This window comes from Bombyx mandarina, chromosome 22 (genome assembly GCF_030267445.1).
Source record: "Bombyx mandarina strain Sakado chromosome 22, ASM3026744v2".
Taxonomy (NCBI): Eukaryota; Metazoa; Arthropoda; class Insecta; order Lepidoptera; family Bombycidae; genus Bombyx; species Bombyx mandarina.
Window position 1 is genome coordinate 13,955,215 of NC_143228.1, and position 14,748 is coordinate 13,969,962.

Consider the following 14,748-nt stretch of genomic DNA (forward strand, 5'->3'; position numbering starts at 1 on the left):
CCGTTAGCTCACCTACACGTCAAGGAGAAGCTGCAATAGCCTCTCAAGGCTATCAGTAAAGTAGGTAAAAAAAATAAACCTGTGAATAACTAATTTTGTTTGATGATATTTAGAACAAAAAATATAAATGAAAATCCTATAATTATAAGGATTTTTTTTTATTGCCTTTGTAGCCAGACGAGCGTACGGCCCACCTGATGGTAAGTGGTTACCGTCACCCATGGACTTCGGCAATGCCAGGAGCAGAGCCAAGCCGCTGCCTACTGCTTAATACTCTCCACAAGCCTCGTTTGAAGAAGGACATGTCATAGCGCTCGGGAAAAATGAATAACATCATCAACTTTTGTAATAGGCTCCTGTTCGAAGTCGAGTGCGTTCGAAATGTCCTGACATGAAATTTTGAAGGGCCCCCGAGCAGATCCCCCTGGTTTGTTAGCTGACGTCAATCCTCTAGAGAACAAAGGCCGCGTACAAAAGGTTGAGTCAAATTTTGCGACTTTTCTCTCGTGTATTTTAGAGCAGTCTGTTAAAGATAACGTACTTAAGTATTATGTTCAAGATTACTGCACGAAAATGTATTTAAAAACATACATATGTTGTAATAATAAGAGATCGCAGTATTAAAATTATTATAAAATACTTTTAAGCTTTCATTCTTATTTGGTGTATTTTTTGTTGGACGATTAAATGGTTCTTGAATTAAAAAATACCGTAAAACTATTGAAAACTATTCAACATATCATACGGATAATTTAAAAATAAATAAATAAGTGCTATTTAATAATGATTTCTGCTAATATGTTTTGACCGAGTTTAAGCGTTTTGAATTTTTTTTTATAATTTTATTTTATTAAATCATTTTAATTAATAATCGCAATATTTTCAAGAACATTATGAATGAGTCTTAATACTTGCGAGCGCAGCGTCGAGTGTCATTACGTGGCGAACGAACAGAAGTTAATCTTTCAAGATATTTAATAAAAACACGCTACAACGTTATCAAGTTTTTTTTTATTAATAATATTATTAAATTTTTTACATAATAATATTATTCATCGCTTATTTATGAAGTGCGAATTAGCGACCTCAAGTTCATAAATTAGGTTACCGTATTCATTATTAGTCAACTTATGCTAAACGATTTTCCTGTTATTTTTATATAGGTAGGTACTGTTTTTATGTGACCGGTCGTTGTATTACCGCTCGACTTCAAATTATTTGTTTTATAAATGACTAGCGACCCGCCCTCGCTTCGCTTCGGAAACATTAAAACACACATGAAACCAAAAAAATAAAATAAAAAAAAATAAAAAAAAAGTAGCCTATGTTTATCAGGGACAATGTCGGCTTCTAATGGAAAAAGAATTTTTCAAATCGGTCCAGTAGTTTCGGAGCCTATTCGAAACAAACAAACAAACAAATCTTTCCTCTTTATAATATTAGTATAGAAAACAATTACATTAATATTGTTTAATAAAGTCTAAATAGTACTACAACACTGATTACAAGGAATTAAATGACTTGTTGGATCCCTCGGATCCACTTTCGGTGGTTTTAAGCCCCTCAAGCACCGATCATCGTCCTGTCACTTTTTTTAGCTGTTCGATTACGACGAAGAGTTCGACGAGCTAACTAATGTATAGACACAGCCCACTGAGTTTCTCGCCGGATCTTCTCAGTTGGTCGCGATTCCAATCCGGTGGTAGGTTCTGCGAAGCACTGCTCTTGCTAGGGCTATTGTTAGAAAATTCTGTCAGCCCTTGAGCTCACCTACACGATCGGGCGTAGCTGGAAATCATCCTTTAGGTAGGCTACCAGCGAATAGGCGGGAAAAAAACAAGATCTGGAATGACGTGAATACATGAACCTTTAATGAATCTTGGATCAGATTGAAGTAATAATAACAATAATAATTATTATTATGATTATAGAATTTATAAACAGATGAGACCAAAATATGATTATTTTGATGATGGCTTACAATTTTTTGGCGATTTGATGTTATTTATAAACATCAAACGAATATCCAGAACTTTTTTTTTGAAAACTAATTTAATTTTGTCATAATTACGAAATGATGCCTATGAACTATGAATTTTGATATTTTTCGTATAAGCAAATATAAATTTAAATTTATAAAAAAAAGTCATCAACCAAATGATAGAAGCGAAAACGAATGAAATAAAAGAAACACCAAAAGAAGAAACAGAGAAGTTCTTTCCTACGGGACTGCGGCGGGTAGTCATCATAGAACACAAGATATTTGACAGGTGCCTGAATCTCGCTTACGACATTTTCAATATAAGCTTGCATATACTCGCATACAAGTCCCAAAACAACATTTGGACAACGTCGGTCTACCGACTAATACCACCAGCTCTGTCGTTATACCTACAGAACGAAGTAATGGATGTATAACCCAAGTAGGGTGGGCAGCCCGTTGTAAATTGCCAAATCCCATGCAGCATATTAAGAGGAAATACTGTGCCGACCCCACAAAATGTGGGATAACACGCACGAAAAAAAAAGATTTTGTTATATTCTCACCGAAATCATACGTCAGCATGTGTTAAGTACTTAACCGTAATAATAGATTTGATATAGGCCTGCAGATATAAACTCCGACATAATCGCATTGCTTAATCCGAGCACATCCACATTTTTTAGATTTATTAGATTTCGACGATTCTTAAATAAAACAAAGCTAAATATCGTAAGAAATATCAATAAATAAAAGTTACTAGCACGAGAACTGTAAATTTCAAACAGCACTTACAAAATGTATCCAAGTACCCTTCTTAAATTTCTTCAACTTAAGCAGTATTACCCGTTCTCTGATTCATACCTGTGAAAGGAGAATATAATTACTGAAAACGTACAAACAGATATAATAAAAGATTTTTACAACAAAGCTTAAATTATACAGTTTCTTAAAAATCAAAGTGGAAACGAATTTCAATTTTAAAGGAAATTAGGAAATTATTTCATTTAGCGTTACATTATCATTATTCAAACAGCCACTAAGGATGCTATTTATCATTGTGACGAGTAATATTAGGGTTGAAACGCACTGGTGACATGTTTTGCTGAGCACCTGTCGTGAGTGATGCGCGTTGATTTTCTCTTTGAAACACGTAGTGCGTGTCCTACTAAATAATATTTATCACCTTATACGGTGGTTATTCGAATGTATCCGGACTCAAATCACTTGTCAAAGCCATTCAATATCAAACATGAATAAACGTACTGACAGATTATAACACCATAATACCCGATCTATATTTAGAAATAAAAATATTCAGCTTGTGTCACCAGTTACACTAACGTCGAATGCGAATTTCTCGAGTGAATTAAATAAATGAGAACAAGAACCCACAACAAGCTCCTTCAGTGGTCCCTGATCAATCGATGTTCCAGTTGTTTCGCGGAATTCGTGACAAAAATGACAATAGCTCAGACCCAGCCTCTTCCCAACGACACGTTCCGATTACTGACGACAATCGAGTGGCTTGATCCAGTGGACCGCGAGGCTGACGCGGCGGCTTCCAAGCCAACTCGCCTCTCAAAAGGCCGAGTGACTTCCAAGGGCCACTCGAGAAGCTTTACCGATTGCGAACGTGTCCTATAAGACAGTTTTTTGATGCTTCTCATCAGGAGAGGTTATTGATCAAAGTGGTTCCCTGACGCAAAAATAGTCAAGTGTGTTTTGGAGTCACGCTTTTCACTTTTGACGACTTTCTTTTTATCTTGGATAATATAAAACTGACTCGGCTCTGTTCCCTTGAGGATGATTTTGTTATCATAAACACATTACACCATATAACATCACATAGGCAACGAAGTGAAAATATTTTAAAATGTGATCTTATGCCGAATTTAACTCATCCTTAAAGAGGATCCCAGAACAAAGGGGCCATTTCTTTTGCAGAATCAGATTGAAATGAAGATAATAGAAACGACAAATGACGTAAATAAACCGAGACAGATCTTCTATAATATAATTCGGGGCTTTTATTTCGAGTGCTAAGTGGAAAGTTACATTGTTCCTTAATGATTTTCCGGAAGAAATTTTCAAAGTTGGACAAGTAATTTGTTTCGCTTAATTTGCGATTTTTCTCGAAAGTTCCTTGGACTCGTTTCAGATCTCTGCTCCAAAGTTTAGTTTCTTGAAACGGATAAGATGCAATACAAACTTCGTACGTGTTTTAATTAAATTAATAGAATTTATTTCAATTAAAATACTTGAATTTACTTAAATTCAAAGCTTGCTTTCAAACTCATTTGGACTGTAATGGTTTGGATTTGGCCCGTTGTTACTAGCGTAATTGTGAAAGGGAATATGGTTACCTTGGCATTAAGTAATCATTAGAGCCTATAATATGTGGTGTCACAGAGCGAATTTGTCCACCTTTTTAGAAGATTGAGATTGAAATCTCTGAAGTCGTACTGTAATAATGATTAACCTTCAAACTTGCTTTGTAACGGAAATAAGAGGAATAACAGTGCCATTCTTTGGGGGCTCATTACATGCCGTATCCAGTACCATGGCTTGTTATTGGAATTGGAAATGTTAAATAGAGCATTAAGTAGGAAAATAAGGTAGCAGTTGATCAAGAAGGTCGGGTTCCAGAATAATTTTGTTTCATATTTCTGACATAATCATTACACAAAAACCATCTTTAACTCTGTAGTAACAAAGTGCTTTTTGCATAATCAAAATGTTTGCAATTTCATTAAGCTCATTGCATTAGGCACGCTATGGCACTGGCGTAGAAACGATGGACGGTTTTCAGAAAAGTTCTTAATGCGGTCTTCACAGGTTCTATGACTAAAGCAATACGGTCCAAATTCAATGTCAGCAGTTCCAAAGAATGTTGTGGTAACAAAGTAAGGGTTGATGTCAAAGAAATTACATCGATGCTCCGAAAGATGTTTCCAACGAGGAATTTTGATGGCACTTTACGCTCGTACGTTTCGCTATGAGGTATAATTCCGGCACTAACTTTTGCTTAGTTTGATATTATTTATTAAAACGACCACGTGAAGTTATAAAGGAATATCTTGGTTTCGGTTAGGTCTAAACTTTTATTATATGTTAGAAGTCAAAATGTAAAATTTATGTTTTTATGTGGTAAAAACAACACCTATAGGGAAGTTGACTTTTTAGTCCTTTAGAGTCAAAAGGTTAAGACAGTTTCATTGAAATTACTAACCACTGTCGGCATGCATCTTAAGGGTGCATTTTAACACCTTTAGTCATTCACAGAATAGTTTTTTTTTTTATTTGATTTTTATTATAAAGTAAATCTTTGTTGTAAATTTCATTTTTGTTTATCCGTTCTCTGTCCGTGTTCCGGTTCCGTATCCGATTCAGTTTAAATTTTCTGTAGTTATTCGGGAAATGTTTCTGGATGACATTTATAAGTTTTGTAATTGTGTAGTGATATTAATTTTATTTTCAGTTCAACAATTTCTGGAGCCAAAACGCCTTTGCCTCGAGTTATTAGATAGTATCTTAGTGACATTAAAATATCGGCTATTCCCACATACGCTATCGGATTAGAGTAATATCAACTTGCTTAAGTTCATAATACCCCTTACTTAAGTTAGGAATTAAAAGAAAGATTAAAAGTTAGGTAGAGACATGGGGAATACCTAATGGGGGTGGAGAGGTAATTAACATGTAGCATCCTTTGAGTAAACAAGCTACTCCGTCAAGAAAGTACCAGGAAAAGATCAATTTACACAAAATGTTAGTTATCCATCCAAATTTATTTTATCACCTTCAAAGTATGCTCCTTTAGAAACGATACACTTACGCCAATGAATAATCCAATTATGAAAACAATTTTTAAACGCTTTTTTCGGAACTAAGTTCAGTTCTCGCTGTGAGTTCTCCTTTATCTCATGTACCGAATGAAAACGGGTGCCAGGAAATGGTAATTTTTGTTAAGGGAAAATAAATTAGTCAACTGGAGTCATATGTGGTGAATAAAATTTTTACTTCGTGGTAACTGTTGAGTTTTTGATGAAAATTCGGTCATAGCTATCTATGGCTTTATGCAAAGGTGCATTTTGATGGTGCAAAACCAAGAATTTTCTTTTCACAAATCTGGCCGTTTTCATCAAATTTGCTCTCATAAACGCCACATAATATTATTATATATAACGTTAATATAATATAAAATAATATTCTTTATTCACCGTTTGACTTTCTAGGAAGAATTTACAGTGCACGACACCGCTATAATAAAAAAATAAAAACTCAACATGCCTTTTGATAGACTTAGACATCTTGGTTTTTTCGATTTCGCTTCAGTTGGAAGCCACCGGTCCAAAGCTTGTTTTTTAGTTTGCATGTCAAACTTGTAAACCCATAACTCGTTACCAGTAACAATGCATTTCATGAATGCTTTTGAGTGTTTGCGAGTTTTTTATGCGATTTAGATTCTTATGCGATTGAGTTTTTGGATAAAATTCAGGTCTTTTGGGAATAGCCGAGCAGCAACATGTTTCATGTCTAAGTGATTATATAAAATGGTATGAATGGACTCGTGAAACACAGAATATTTGGCGGCTATCTCTTTCAAACTTGAATTTTCAGTCGCTCTTTCCTCCACTTTACCAATGTTAACTTCAGTTACAGATGTTGATGGCCTACCAGAGCGAGGCTAATCTTCCATCGCATCGCGACTGCTTTTGAACGGTTTACACCATTCATACACATTATTATTATCAAATTCGCAAACCACATTACATATGATATAACTGAAAACAGCACTGTATTTAATCTGAATAGCAGATACAACTCAAACTCCGCTCCGAAATGGAAAAAAGCTGTACCAATCTAACAACAAACAAATCATCCATTCTCGATACTATTTTGTTTGTATGCTATGTATATTAAATAGCGCTATCAAAACATTTAACGAATATTTTTTATCACACAATAATCTATTTGAAATTTAAAACACTTATTTTCAATTGGTTTGAACAAAATCAATTTTTCAGAACATCACGATACTTTCGTATTTATAGTAACGAACTGTATGTACACTTCGTGGTGAATAGCATTGGGCAAAAACTTTAAATTGGATACGCAAAGCATGAAAATCGTAAAATAGCATTTCTGTTCAAACACTGAATCAGAAAAGTTAAACTACGTTATTATGAACAAAAACAAAACTATGGAAATACGTATGTACAAACTAGCTCCGAAAATTCATTTTCATGAGTGCTGTTGGATTAACGTTGTCCACAATTGCCATAATAAGAACGTCAGTCTAATTGTATTCTATATTCCAGAGTAATATATCCGTTTTTGGAAACCTTTTTTTTTGTCATATAACTCGAAAACTATAACTATAACTGTAACTATACTGGACTTTAGAACTTATATCTCAAGATGGGTGGCGCATTTACATTGTGGATGTCTATGGGCTCCAGTAAACACTTAACACCAGGTGGGCTGTGAGTTCGTCCTATCTAAGCAATAAAAAAAAAACACATCCAGAATTACTAAATCCAATATGCTATTGGCATTTCAACAGCACGTTAATACTAACGCTAAAATGAACTTCAGGTATTGATTGCCTTCAGGTATGTTGGTACCGATTTTCTTAGCAAAGTTAAACAGCATAAACTTTGAGTTAACCTAATTGATGTACTTCCTAGAATTAGACACAATAACTATTGTCTGTTACTGTTCTATTTGTCTGAGTTTTGTTACTTGTTATAGTTTCAAAGGCATATTCGTTTTTATAGATTTAAAATTGAGGAAATTAACTTTTGATTTCAACTGTATTAGGACGGCGGCTTATCTTCCCACCGAAGAGTATGGATTTTTTGTACCGTAATTTTCGTGACACAAAAAAAAGATGAAAATTCTCCATAACAGTCGTAAGTATTAAGCAAATTACCATACACAAGCAGAATTTCAAATTTCGCGCAAAACCTGAAAAGCAAATTTGAACAGCACAAAAGCGTGGATCATCTAGTTTGGCTCAAACATAATATTTCACCGAGGTAGAATTATGTCAGTTATTATGGTTGTTTACTGGTAACTTTGCGTAGGAAATCCCTCATCAGATTATTAAGGTTCTTATATTAAATTATTTTCGTTGCCGATAACGAAAAGAGTGGGATTAATAAGTACCAATTTTCGGTTATTTGTAGGTATGTACGATGAACAAGCTACAAAAATTAGACGCGGACTTAAGATACTATTAGGCCCAAACGTCCAGGCTAATTTTCTTACACTATTTAAAGTATTTAAATCTAAATTACTGAAAATTCTAGTGGATTCATTCTAATCAGATAGTTTGTCGTCTTTCAAACACATTAGGCACAATAAATCGAATAAGAAATTAGGTTATAATAACTAGTCAGGTCATAAGTATTGTCACACAGTAAAAACTTTTCTTATAGAATGCTGGCCACAAAAAAGTTTATTGAATTCGAATTTAGAATTGTTCATGAAAATAAAAAAGGTATACTTTTAGAATTTTACTCATTTTTAAATATGTAGTGGACGCTTAAAGAAGACCGTGTTGCAGTTATTGCGTTGCATCGTTGCGGTTACGTGCCAATTCAAATTTTTAACATACTGAAAAATTTGAATATAACCAAAAGATTCGTTTATCGTACCATCAAACGATACAATGAAGACTCTAGTGTAGATGACAAGGTCAAGAAGTGGTCGGTCTGTTAGGACTCCAGCAGTGATAAAAGCTGTGAAGGCGCGAATTCAAAGAAATCCCAAACGTAAGCAGAAACTGTTGGCCCTTCAGATGGGGTTAAGCAGAACCACGGTGAAAAGGGTGTTAAATGAAGACTTAGGGCTTCGGGCATATCGAAGAAAAACAGGACATCGTTTGAATGCTCGTCTAATGGACCTGAGAATGAAGAGATGCCGCGCTTTGTTAAAGCGGTACGCGGGAAAAAATATCGGGAAATTCTTTTTTCGGATGAAAAATTTTTTGACGTAGAAGAGAGCTACAACAAACAAAATGATAAGGTGTACGCACACAGTAGTGAAGAAGCGACCAACCGTATTCCGCGTGTCCAACGAGGTCATTTTCCATCCTCGCTCATGGTATGGTTGGGAGTTTCTTATTGGGGCTTAACAGAGGTACATTTTTGTGAGAAAGGTGTAAAAACGAATGTAGTTGTGTATCAAAATACAGTCCTGACGAACCTTGTGGAACCTGTCTCTCATACCATGTTCAATAACAGGCACTGGGTATTCCAACAAGATTCGGCGCCAGCTCATAGAGCGAAGAGCACACAAGACTGGCTGGCGGCGCGTGAAATCGACTTCATCCGTCACGAAGACAGGCCCTCCTCCAGTCCAGATTTGAATCCGTTAGATTACAAGATATGGCAACACTTGGAGGAAAAGGCGTGCTCAAAGCCTCATCCCAATTTGGAGTCACTCAAGACATCCTTGATTAAGACAGCCGCCGATATTGACATGGACCTCGTTCGTGCTGCGATAGACGACTGGCCGCGCAGATTGAAGGCCTGTATTCAAAATCACGGAGGTCATTTTGAATAAACTTTAGTGTCATAAGAATCTATGTTTTGCTAAGTTCATTTTGGTATATGAATGGTTACATAATGAATAAACTTGTTTCAATTATTTTACATTAAACATGTGACAGAATTTATGACCTGACTAGGTATAGTATATCAATTGAAACTTATTCAGCTGTACAGCTTATTTTTCATTAAAGTCATTTAAAATAGTCAAGATAAAATCTTAGAACAATAAAATTGATTAAATAAGGATCGCTTGACGCAATACGGTCGATGGCTTAACCCCACGCATTTTAGTGCACTTTAGCTTTCCACATTCTCTACACAAAATGTGAGCTCGATGCAATAAAATTTAAACAAATAACCTTTGCAGTGTTGAAGATAAGGACTAATTTCTCTTGGCAATAACGCTTGTTAGAGTTTTTGCTAGTGCTGTAGAATGCAATTTATTCGAGACAATGGTTAGAATTAACCGTTTCGCGGTTATCACATCGTTTTAAGCTTCACAAAGACGGGTTCAGGAAAATTGGAGTTTGTTTTATATAAAAGTGCTTTTGTTGAATTTCAGCTTATACCCTCGTGTGGGTGAGGCATGTTTGCAGGTTTACTTTTCCCGGAAAGTATTTGCAACTAAATTTGGAGCAGTATAATGAACGCACATTAAAAAAAATTAGTGTACTTTTAGCTCGTCTCCAGTGTTTGTTTTGGCGAGAGTAATGTAGTTTTAATTTTTTGTGCACTTTATTTTGAAATACTGTTCGTTTTTGCTTATAATAATTTTATTTCACGTGTGTTCTTTGGGTGTAGTTAAATAATTTCGTTTTTACGTTCTATCTATACTAATATTATAAAAAGGAAAGATTTGTTTGTTTGTTTGTGTTGAATAGGCTCCGAAACTACTGAACCGATTTGAAAAATTCTTTCACTGTTTGAAAACCACACTATTCCCGAGTGACATAGGCTATAATTGAATTTTACATTGCCAATTTTAAAAAAGTTAGGGATCCTTACTAAAACTCCAATAATGTAAACCAAGGTGTAAAAAAAATACTTAAAATATTCTTTACATCGTGTGCCCTGCAAAAAATATTGATGATAGAATAAAATAATGTACTACGACTTTGTAGAACACGTTATTATTTACAAAAAGTGTCGCGACAGCATATGTCTGACTATTATAGTTATGCCGCAATAAATGTTCTTTTATTTTTAAAAATAAAACAACGTCAAATATCGTTGAAATTTTGAAGACCCGAGCAGAGCCGGAGCGGGCCGCTTGTAATTGATAATTGTAATGTTGGTCGTGACAAATCTAATAAATTCATCTTCTTTTTCTTCAAACCACTTAAAACAGTCCAATATGTTGAAGTAAGAATTTCTAAATCTTATTCTAAAAAAGAAAAAAGATTTTTCTTCTTAATAACTATTTTTTACTTAGACGGTTCTGTAGTTACTGAAGCTCATTGTCATCACAACGCGATTGCCGCTGCCCACTTTGAGACTTGGGACCTGTATTCTCATTCCACCAACACAGCAGTCATTTGTGACTAAAGTACTTAAGTAGATATTTCATTAAAAATTTTTCATCTTGTCCACGGCATTTCAAGATCGGTCTTCGATCACGCCTTCCTAAAATTACCAATATAAGTTCCATGGGTGCCACTCAACTTTTTAACTTTAAATAATAGACTATCAAATGATTCCAATCATGGTAGATTCTTTCAATTAGTACTTTAGAACTCTAAAATTCATCATCATCATCATATATGGTTACTCTTGACAGAGCAGTCGTGATCGTGTAATTTTTTTTTGATAAAACCGTCTTTCAAGTGTTTTAAATTCATAAAGGTCTTCTAAAACCAAATATTTTGTATTATTTTATTGCATTTTCGATTTGATTGATGAACCGTTTCTTATTTTGCGTTGGACTCCTTTTTAAGAAAACGTTTTGAAGAATACATCGCAACGACCGCGATAAGACTTGTCGTAACGTACTAAAATACCTTTAATTTTTACATTGAAAGATAAAGCAATTTCGTAAGAAGCTGTAGAAGGTTCTAGATGGCTAGTGACTAATTCATACTGGTGTTGAGCGTGTAATCAGTACTTTGCAGAAACAGAACTCCACAGCGGTGGACTTTGATAACTGTATTAGCTTAAAATTAGTTTTAAGCTCTATATCCTGTCTGGCGGAAGATCGTTGAATTTTTTTTGGTTTCTCTGAGTCGTCTGTTATAGGAGCTTTTGTTGCTTGCTTAAAATCCTAAGGCCCCAGGTTAGACTTCAACAGTATTTCGTCATCACGATTGGTTGTCAGAATTACAGGGACGATAGGCTTAAGAAACTACGCCTTGTCTACGTGATATATTGTAGTCAGGTCAAGTTAGTTAGCTATAGTATGCGTATCATAAAAAAATAGTATATGGAATTAAAGCTAATTTGATACAAAAACAAATTGAACACATATTACTAATTCAAGTTATAATCTGCTTAACAAAAAATAAAAAAAAGCGTGAAAGACATTACCGATGCTATCAAGGTAATGTGTCCACATTTATCACTCGAGTGAAGTATTGCGTATTATTCGTAGACAATATCTTTTGTGAATGACTTTAAGTGATGAGCGGTAGCGGGAATGAGTTTAATAATGTTTTTTTTTAATTTGATAAAATAAATTAAATGGTTTTTTTAAATTCCTGTATCTCCAATGAAGGCCGTGAAAGTATCTGCGAGTGCAATTCCATAGGCATATTTTACTTTAAAATGAAAACGTTAAAAACATAATAAACATATCCTACATTATATTCATCTTTTAATTTTGAAATTAAGCCGCCTGATTATGTACATACAACTTATCTATCTTAAAATAGTTGAAATGAAACTTTTGAACTTTGGATTTGTCCTTATTTCTGTTCTTTTATCATATCGCAAAAGGCATTGGACATGAGTTTTGCGACCGAACCTCTGCCTGACGTCAACCCTCCTTGGATTATATCCCGTAGTTTATATCCAGGTAGGTAGGTCCATATAGTAGGTTATATCCAGTTATAGTAGTAAAGGTATATCCACTGCAACGCGCATTCGAAAGGACCTTTTTTGTTTCTTCTTTTGATATTTCTTTTAATTCACCTGTTTTTAATTCTATGATTTATAATTTATCATTATAAACATTAACTCTAAAATTTACATAATGTACAATATTTTCAAATACCAAATGACATAAAATCACATTTTGTTCGGTTTTTTATGTGTTTTTACAATACTGGAACAAAGAGTACTGTTCTAAAATTCATATAATAACGTTACCTATCTGGGTGAGTTATTTCCCAATTAAACTGACAGTCTATAAAAAATCAAGAATATGCAAAATATGCAGAATATGCAGGGTTATTTCTATTTACTTCTGTTATCAACGAAACTTAAAGGTCAAGAAATAAATTATTAGAACTAACGCCATGTTTGAGTTTTGTTCAGTTTTTTCTTCTTCTCGAACACTATCAAGCTTAATATGTAGACAAGATTGATTTGTATGTATTAAATAAACGTGTCATGCAAAATGCTTCAATTCATAACTACGTAAAAGGTCGTTACTCGCAAAAGCGTTACAAATATGTACTAATATTGGGAAGATTCAGAAGTTCATCAAACAGCAACAGTTTACATTTTGTACCAAACACACACCGCTTTTCGCGATGGCAGACCGCATAAGTAATGTAACTCGGCTATACATAATATTGAGAGTAATATATCAAGTGCTGAGTGAATGCTGTGTTTCATAACTCAGCCAGGTTGTATTAGTTCTAAATATTTTATTAGCGAATTGAATACATATTTCGTATAGTCTATTTTTAGGCTTTGTAATTGATTAATGAAAAATAATGCTTTCTTGGGTTCTCTCTCGTAAATTTCGAAAGGTTCGTGTATCACAATAGTATTGTTTGTGCTTTAAAAGCATGTCTTTTTGCACTTTATCAAAGGATTAGTTCACGAAATAAAAGGTGTTAAGTGCTTACGAGAGCCTCCACTCTGAGACATGAGCTTGAAATCTGACTCATCAATATGATAGCTACTGAACAGTTATAATGGCTGTCTACCGTTTAAATAGGAACACTTAACTCATTCATGGGAAAAAAGGCAAGATTTACTTACCAATTTGATACCAAACCTACAACCAATAGGTGACCTAAAATCCTTATTTTTTTAATTTCCATTGTAGTCAGATGACCATATAGCCTACCTAATAGTGAATGGACGCTTTTGTCCCAGGGAGCATGGACTCTATTTCCGCAATACCACCACCCTATTTCTGCCGTGAAGCAGTAATGCGTTTCGGTTTGAAGGGTGGGGCAGCCGTTGTAACTATACTTGAGACCTTAGAACTTATATCTCAAGGCGGGTGGCGCATTTATATTAATGTCTGTCTGTATTTGAGATGTGGTGCTGGAGAAGAATGCTCCGGATACCTTGGACAGCGATGAGAAGCAATGTCTATCTTAGATCAAATGCAGATCAAGACTAGACTGTCCACACTCTGCCTTCGCCGCGCACTCGAGTACTTCGATCATATTGCTCGGAAAACACCGGATAGCTTAGAAAGACTATTCGTGACAGGGAAGATCGAGGGAAAGAGACCGTGCGGGCGCAGTCCGACAAGGTGGTTCGACCAAATCCGCACCACACAAGAGATCCCATTCCACGACGCCCTTCATGCGGCCAATGATCGGAGGCGCTGGCGGGACATTACAAGAAGTAAAATCATGTCGAATTATAATGGTCACGATCCTCAGCAGTGAGGAAATGACGCGAGGAGGAGGGCTCAGTAACTACTTAACACCAAGTAGGCTGTAAGCTCGCCCACCCACTTAAGCAATAAAAAAGGGAGATAATTTTGGGCAACACTCCAAACTAAAAAAAAACATGCTTAAATATACATAATCACAACGTAGTTCATGCATAACGGAACAACACAAAAGGGGAATACTGTTCCATACACTCGCAAAACAATGACGGACGCGTAGGATATTAGTGAATTTATATACGGTGCTATTCTCTCAGACGCAATGTATTATTTGGACACACTGGATATTACGATGGCGAGTTTGATGCCATGGCGTGTTCGAATATGATTATTAAACTTTATATATGTATATGAGGAGAATAACCTCACCCAGAAGGATGCCCAAGACCTGGCAAAGTGAAGGAACTTAAGGA

At 35.0% G+C, this 14,748-nt stretch overlaps 1 protein-coding gene across 6 annotated transcripts in view; it reads right to left on the reverse strand.

Moving 5' to 3' along the window:
* Nucleotides 1–14,748, reverse strand: part of Grip (Glutamate receptor interacting protein) — a 313,660-nt gene that overhangs the window by 157,483 nt on the left and 141,429 nt on the right. Inside the window, exons 1-2 of one of the 6 annotated variants that reach the window (XM_089737189.1) lie at nt 3,377–3,483; nt 2,777–2,845 (exon numbers count right to left, since the gene is read on the reverse strand). The exons of 4 other annotated variants lie outside the window; for them this stretch is intronic. The gene's annotated coding sequence lies outside the window, so the exon portion shown is untranslated. Of the gene's footprint in view, nt 1–2,776; nt 2,846–3,325; nt 3,484–14,748 lie in introns of those variants that run through there. One more of the 6 variants, XM_089737190.1, reaches the window with a different exon arrangement.